The following is a 6,472-nucleotide window of genomic DNA, read 5'->3' as shown; positions in this document are numbered from 1 at the left end:
CAACATGGCACAAGTATACATATGTAACAAACCTGCACGTTATGCACATGTACCCTAGAACTTAAAGTATAATAATAATAAATAAATTAAAAAAAAAAAAAAAAGACAGCCAGTGCTTAACATGTGTCACTGCCCTTCCTTAGGCTCTGATTCAAAGCATATTACTTGGTTTCTTCATGCCTCAACATCTCCAACCTGCAAAACTGACAAGATGTAATAATGCATGCAAGTGCTGTGAGGATGAGTACAGTTATGTGGGAAATTTAAAAAACACCACACACACATACACACATAAGTTTTCTGACCCTCTACATGAGTGCCTGCTGGAGTGTAGCGAGGTTATGGCCTATGCTGGACTACCTGTTAATACAATCAAAAGTGTGTGGCAGCCGGGCGCAGTGGCTTACAACCATAACTCCCAGTACTTTGGGAGACCAAGGCAGGAGGATTGCTTAAGGCCAGGAGTTTGAGATCAGTCTGGGCAACACAGCGAGATCCGGTCTCTACAAAAAAATTTAAAAATTAGCCAGGTGTGGTGGCACACACCTGTGGTCCTAGCTACTTAGGAGGCTGAGGCAGAAGGATCACTTAAGTCCAGCAGTTTAAGGCTGCAGTGAGCTATGACTGTGCCACTGCATTCCAGCCTGGGAGGGAGACCTTGTCTAAAAAAAAAAGCCAGGGTGGCTCACGCCTGTAATCCCAGCACTTTGGGAGGCCGAGATGGGCAGATCACTTGAGATTAAGAGTTTGAGACCAGCCTGGCCAACATAGTGAAACCTCGTCTCCACCAAAAATATACAAAATTAGCCGAGTGTGGTGGCACATGCCTGTAATCCGAGCTACTCAGATGGCTGAGGCAGGAGAATTGCTTGAACCCTGGAGGCAGAGGTTCAAGTGAACCAAGATCATGCCACTGCACTCCAGCCTGAGCAACAGAGACTCCTTCTCAAAAAAAAAAAGTGTGTGGCCTATGAGAGAATGTATGTGTTTGATATGGAGAATGGCAAAAGCCAGACAAAGGAAATGAATGAAGAGGCAAGAGATATAAGGAATGACTTGGTGGGTCTGAGGAAGGCCAGGGTCCTTGAAGCCCAGACTACAGGGGAAGGGAGTAGAGCTGATCCAGGAGAGGGGTCCTGTCCCTCCAGTCAGCAGGAAAGTCAGGAGGAAGGAAACTGCAGGCCCATTTGAGGATTTGCAGAGGAGGGACAAGGGAGCTGAGGAATTTGAAGACAGTTATTCCCACCCCAACGACATTTAGACTTTTTTGTGAATGTGTGGGTCCTCTGACTGGTGACTCCACCATGACTGTAGTTCATTCGCTCTATACCCCAGCAGGAGGGTCCTTGTCCATCTAGGTCTCTTCCAAATTATCAAGTATGGTCTAAAACAGGACCTTATTATTTCAAGGTGCCAACTAGCCATCATTCTAGGTAAAAGCCTGTCATATTTAGTAACTTCTGTGGTGAAATTTCTTTTTCAAGGCAGCACACTCATACTAGTCAAGGTGAGTTCTGTTTCTTTGTTTCTTAATGTCAGGCGAGGCATTTGTTCACAGAAGATACCATTTCCTTTTTATATCTTGTCCTGTTTTAAATAAATGCTTGGGGCCAGGTGCGGTGGCTCACGCCTGTAGTCCCAGCACTTTGGGAGGCCGAGGAGGACGGATCACCTGAGCTCAGGAGTTCGAGACCAGACCGACCAACATGGAGAAACCCTGTCTCTACTAAAAATACAAAATTAGCCAGGTGTGGTGGCGCACGCCTGTAATCCCTGCTACTCGGGAGGCTGAGGCAGGAGAATTGCTTGAACCTGGGAGGCAGAGGTTGCAGTGAGGCGAGATCCCACCATTGCACTCCAGCCTGGGCAACAAGAGTGAAACTCCATCTCAAAAAAATAAAAAATACAATAAATAAACGCTTGGGGGCCAGGTGCAGTGGCTCAGGCTTGTAATCCCAGCACTTTGGGAGGCCGAGGCGGTGGATCACGAGGTCAGGAGTTCGAGACCAGCCTGACCAACACAGTGAAACCCAGTCTCTACTAAAAATACAAAAATTAGCTGGGCGTGGTGGCGGGCGCCGTAATCCCAGCAACTCCGGAGGCTGAGGCAGGAGAATCACTTGAACCTGGGAGGCGGAGGTTGCAGTGAGCTGAGATCGCGCCACTGCACTCCAGCCTGGGCGACAGAGCTAGACTCCGTCTCAAAAAAAAATAAAAAATAAAAACAATAAATGCTTGGGCGTTTTTTTCCTTAGCAAAAGAAAAAAAAAGGTGTGTGAGCGGTTGTGCTCGACTGTTCTATACCTGCCTCAGGAATTGATCAGGAAGAGCCATGGAGTCCAGAGTAGCCCAGATAGGAAGGCAGGCTAACTCACCTGTGCTCAGAGAGGTTCAAATCAAAGAGACTATGTGGTAGGTCTGACCGCGCAGGGCCAAGGATCCCTTTTGGAGCAAAATGTTCACCCACCGACAAGGGTCCTGCTTGCACTCTCTGCTCACCCTTCCTTCAGTTGGACCGGCCCCAAACACTATTCCTTGCTAAACCAAACGAGCAAATGGGTTCTCTGCTGTATCCCAACTGCAGTCCACAGGCAGTTAGGTCCTTGTCTCCCCAACAAGACTCCACTAGCCCTTCCATTCCTTTCTTCTTTAGGCAAGTTCTGCCCACTGTGTCTGTAGGAAGGGTTAACAAAGAGGAGACGCTAGGAAAGGATACCACTAAATTTGGCCGGACTGCAGGGCCCCGGAAGGACGGAAAGTAAGGGAGTGGGAGGAGTTAGGCCACAGGCCCACGCTAGGCTGGACACGACCTTGCGCAGTCACCGTCGGGTCCCGTCCCCAGCCCCGCCTGCCGCCTCCATTCCCGGCCCCGCGGACAGTTTGGCATAGTAGAGAGTTTTCTGTAACGCAAGGGTTAAATCAGGTTTTCCGGGCTATTTATCCACCTTACCTTCCTTCGTAACCAGTAAATCCTCTTACAAACCCGAGGCGGCAAACTAAAAGGCCAGCGGATGGCCTGGTTTGCTGCGGCGGGGAAACAGTCACTTCCTGGTGCGCAAGGCGCCTCTACTCCCGCCGCAAGCGCAGCCAACCCTTGGCAAGCGCGGCGGGACGCGGGGCTCCTCCCAGCGTCGGCGAGGCAGCAGGCCCCGGCACCTCGACTCCTCTCGGGGAGTGCCCCTCCCTACTTTGCTGGGGGAACCTTCTATGGAGACCTTCCTTAAAAGCACTCATAGCCCTGATACCCGCCGCCTTCCTTCTCTAAGTTCTCCTCTCCTCCCCTCCCCGCGGCCCCGCCCACCACCTGCTCTTTTCTCACCGTCCCATTGGTGGATCTACATAAGAGACTCACGAAGAAACTCAAGACTACAGTGTTAACTGCGTTACCCATCCCAGGGGTGCTTGCAGTTTAAGTCTTCCAACTCAAGGAATAGTTTTCTGGTAGACTTGCAGACATCAGATCCATAATAGGTTGGAAGATTGGGAAATGAGGAGCAGGGTGGTTTCCTGAAATGGCATCCTTTGGTAAAAGTCAGACCTATTCTGAGCCGTGGGGTTTTTCAGGCATTCATTCTCTATTTTACACTGCATCAGAAAAATACTTTATAGTTTTTTCACTGGATCCCACTCAAGACTATTAAATCCTAAGCCCTCAGAAATAATTTTTTTCTTCAACTACAGAACTCAAAAAGAAGACAGATGTCTCTTTTTGGTTGATTCACTACCTCCTGGACTACATTCAGTAGCCCAGCCACATAAGTAAGAAAACTTGAGGTATACACACATCTGTGTGCTGTAAAATATTGTTGCTTTAACAGAGTAAAATTTACAGCAAAGTGGACGTACCAGGCTGGGCATAGTGGCTCACACCTGTAATCCCAGCACTTTGGGAGGCTGAGGAGGAAGGATCAGCTGAGGTCAGGAGTTCGAGACCAGCCTGACCAACATGGTGAAACCCCGTCTCTACTAAAAATACAAAAATTAGCTGGGCATGGTGGCGCACACCTGTAATCCCAGCTACTTGGGAGGCTGAGACAGGAGAGTCACTTGAACCCAGGAGGTGGAGGTTGCAGTGAGCGATCACACCACTGCACTCCAGCATGGGCAAAAAGAGCGAAACTCCGTTTCAAAAAAAAAAAGTGAACGTACATTTAATAATACTTTATGCTTAATAATAATTGTGCTTAAGTGGAAAACACTTTGTAGTCAACATTTCATTTATTAATATTTATTCAAAGCATAACATGCCTATTATGTGTAAGGCAATGTGTTAGCCTTAGTGAGTACAGTAGTAAATTAAACAAGGCCCAATACTTCAAATAGTAGCAAACTTTGAGTCAGTCAGAATAGAATTAAAAGCCCAGATCTGCCACTTATTTTTTATTTTTCTGTTTTTTTGAGACGGAGCTTTGCTCTTGTTGCCAAGGCTAGAGTGCAATGGTGCGATCTCGGCTCACCGCAACCTCCATCTCCCGGGTTCAAGCGATTCTCCTGCCTCAGCCTCTCGAGTAGCTGGGATTACAGGAGTGTACCACCAAGCCCAGCTAATTTTTGTATTTTTAGTAGAAACGGGGTTTCACCATGTTGGTCAGGCTGGTCTCGATCTCCTGACCTCAGGTGATCCGCCTGCCTCAGCCTCCCAAAGTGCTAGGATTACAGGCATAAGCCACTGTCCCCAGCAGCTCTGCCACTTATAAGCTGTGTCCACTTGAGCAAGTTATTTAATTGCTCAGTGCCTCAGTTTCATCATCTGAAAAAAATGTCCAAATAATTGTACCTATTTCATAGGGTTGTGACAACGATTAAATTAGTTAATACGCACAAAGTGCTTAGAATACAGTAAGTACACAAAAAAGTTAGCTATTATCATTCAAAATAAGTTGATACACTGTGTGTTCATACATTCTGAAGGAAATCATAATATTTTACCCCAAAATAAATGTATTTGCCATATTTTTGAAATGGCTGCCTCAGGACCAGAGGACTGAGATGGGGGAAATTTGCGTCTGTAGAGAACCTCCTTGAATGCAGCCAAGCTTCCCATTTCTCTGCCTTACCTGGATCCAGGAGAGATTGAGTCTGACGTCTTTAAAAGTTTGGAAAGAAGCATTTACCACCTATTCTTTCTGAAGGAGGCTTCCTCTACATAACAAGGCCACCTTCACAAACCAAGTCTCTTCCTTTCTTCCATAACCTATCTTGCTACTAAAACCTGTTTTTGTATATACTCTGAGTCCATCCACATTCTTTCTGTAATTTCTTACTTTTTTATTTTTTATTTTTTATTTTTTTGAGACGGAGTCTAGCTCTGTCACCCAGGCTGGAGTGCAGTGGCGCGATCTCAGCTCACTGCAACCTCTGCCTCCCGGGTTCAAGCAATTCTCCTGCCTCAGCCTCCCTACTAGCTGTACTACAGGCATGCACCACCACACCCAGCTAATTTTTGTATTTTTAGTAGAGACGGAGTTTCACCATGTTGGCCAGGATGGTCTCGATCTCTTGACCTCGTGATCTGCCCACCTCGGCCTCCCAAAGTGCTGGGATTACAGGCATGAGCAACCGCCCAGCCTCTTTCTGTAATTTCAAGATGATATATAAGCTTCTGTTAATTATTGGGAAGTTGGGTCTCCATGATGAAGGCTCCCATGTGTACATGTTAAATGAATTTGTATGCCTTTTCTCCTATAAATCAACCTCGTATCAGTGATATTTTAGTGAACCTTCAGGGGGCCAATGGCTGTGGCCCCCACAACACACACACACGCCCGTGCACGTATATATTTCTTGTTTTTTAAAGAGAGATTTCACTTCCATCCTAAACCCTTGAGGATGTAAATGTTTGACTCAAATTGCTACTATCCTAACTGCTCTCATGGCTCATAAACAAAATTTGAGCTCAAACCACTGCTTCAGCTTTCTAGGCCCATACAGGGTTACAAAGTGAGACCAGGCCAGAGAATTTACCTTTGGCTCTATTTTCCCTTTCTCATCTATTATCCCCTCTTATATGGATAGACAGCTCCACACCTTTTATCACCTCCTCTTCCCCTTTCTTTGCCTTCCCAAGTCCTTCTGCTCCTTTATCACTTCTCATTTTGGCCTTCTGTGTTGTGCCTAGCAGAGAGTCAGGTGTCCAATACGAGCTCAATAAATATTAATATTTGATTAATTAAACTGAATTCCATCTTGTCTGCTGAAAGAGAGAAGGCATTTCCTCCCTCACCCCCACCTATTTTGAGCATCCAGGCAAATTCATTTAAAGCAGGCCTGTCATTCAAGGAGGCAAAAACCTGATGGGTAGAGAGAGAAAAGAGATTAAAGAAGCTAAAATGTAATTATTTAGCCATTAACCCCTTTATATTTATTTAATCTGGCAAAGCATGTTCTTCTATAAAAGTGAAATCATTACATTTGTAAGAGGGGAAATGAATACCCCATATTATAGGAAAGGTTAGACCCTTCAGCCAGAAAG

The 6,472-nt window shown here is 46.2% G+C and overlaps 1 protein-coding gene across 2 annotated transcripts in view; it reads right to left on the bottom strand.

Annotated features, from left to right (window-relative positions):
• TRMT2B (tRNA methyltransferase 2 homolog B (S. cerevisiae)) overlaps positions 1-3,283 on the bottom strand; it is a 53,804-nt gene extending 50,521 nt beyond the window's left edge. The window contains exons 1-2 of one of the 2 annotated variants that reach the window (XM_011964794.1): positions 2,984-3,283; positions 2,811-2,900 (exon numbers count right to left, since the gene is read on the bottom strand). The gene's annotated coding sequence lies outside the window, so the exon portion shown is untranslated. Of the gene's footprint in view, positions 1-2,810; positions 2,901-2,950 lie in introns of both variants that reach the window. The other variant, XM_011964793.1, reaches the window with a different exon arrangement.
• Positions 3,284-6,472: the final 3,189 nt, after the last annotated feature.

Source organism: Mandrillus leucophaeus, unplaced genomic scaffold (genome assembly GCF_000951045.1).
Source record: "Mandrillus leucophaeus isolate KB7577 unplaced genomic scaffold, Mleu.le_1.0 Scaffold706, whole genome shotgun sequence".
In the NCBI taxonomy this organism is placed as follows: Eukaryota; Metazoa; Chordata; class Mammalia; order Primates; family Cercopithecidae; genus Mandrillus; species Mandrillus leucophaeus.
The sequence above is the reverse complement of the archived record's forward strand: the minus strand, read 5'-3'. Positions and strand labels throughout refer to the sequence as shown.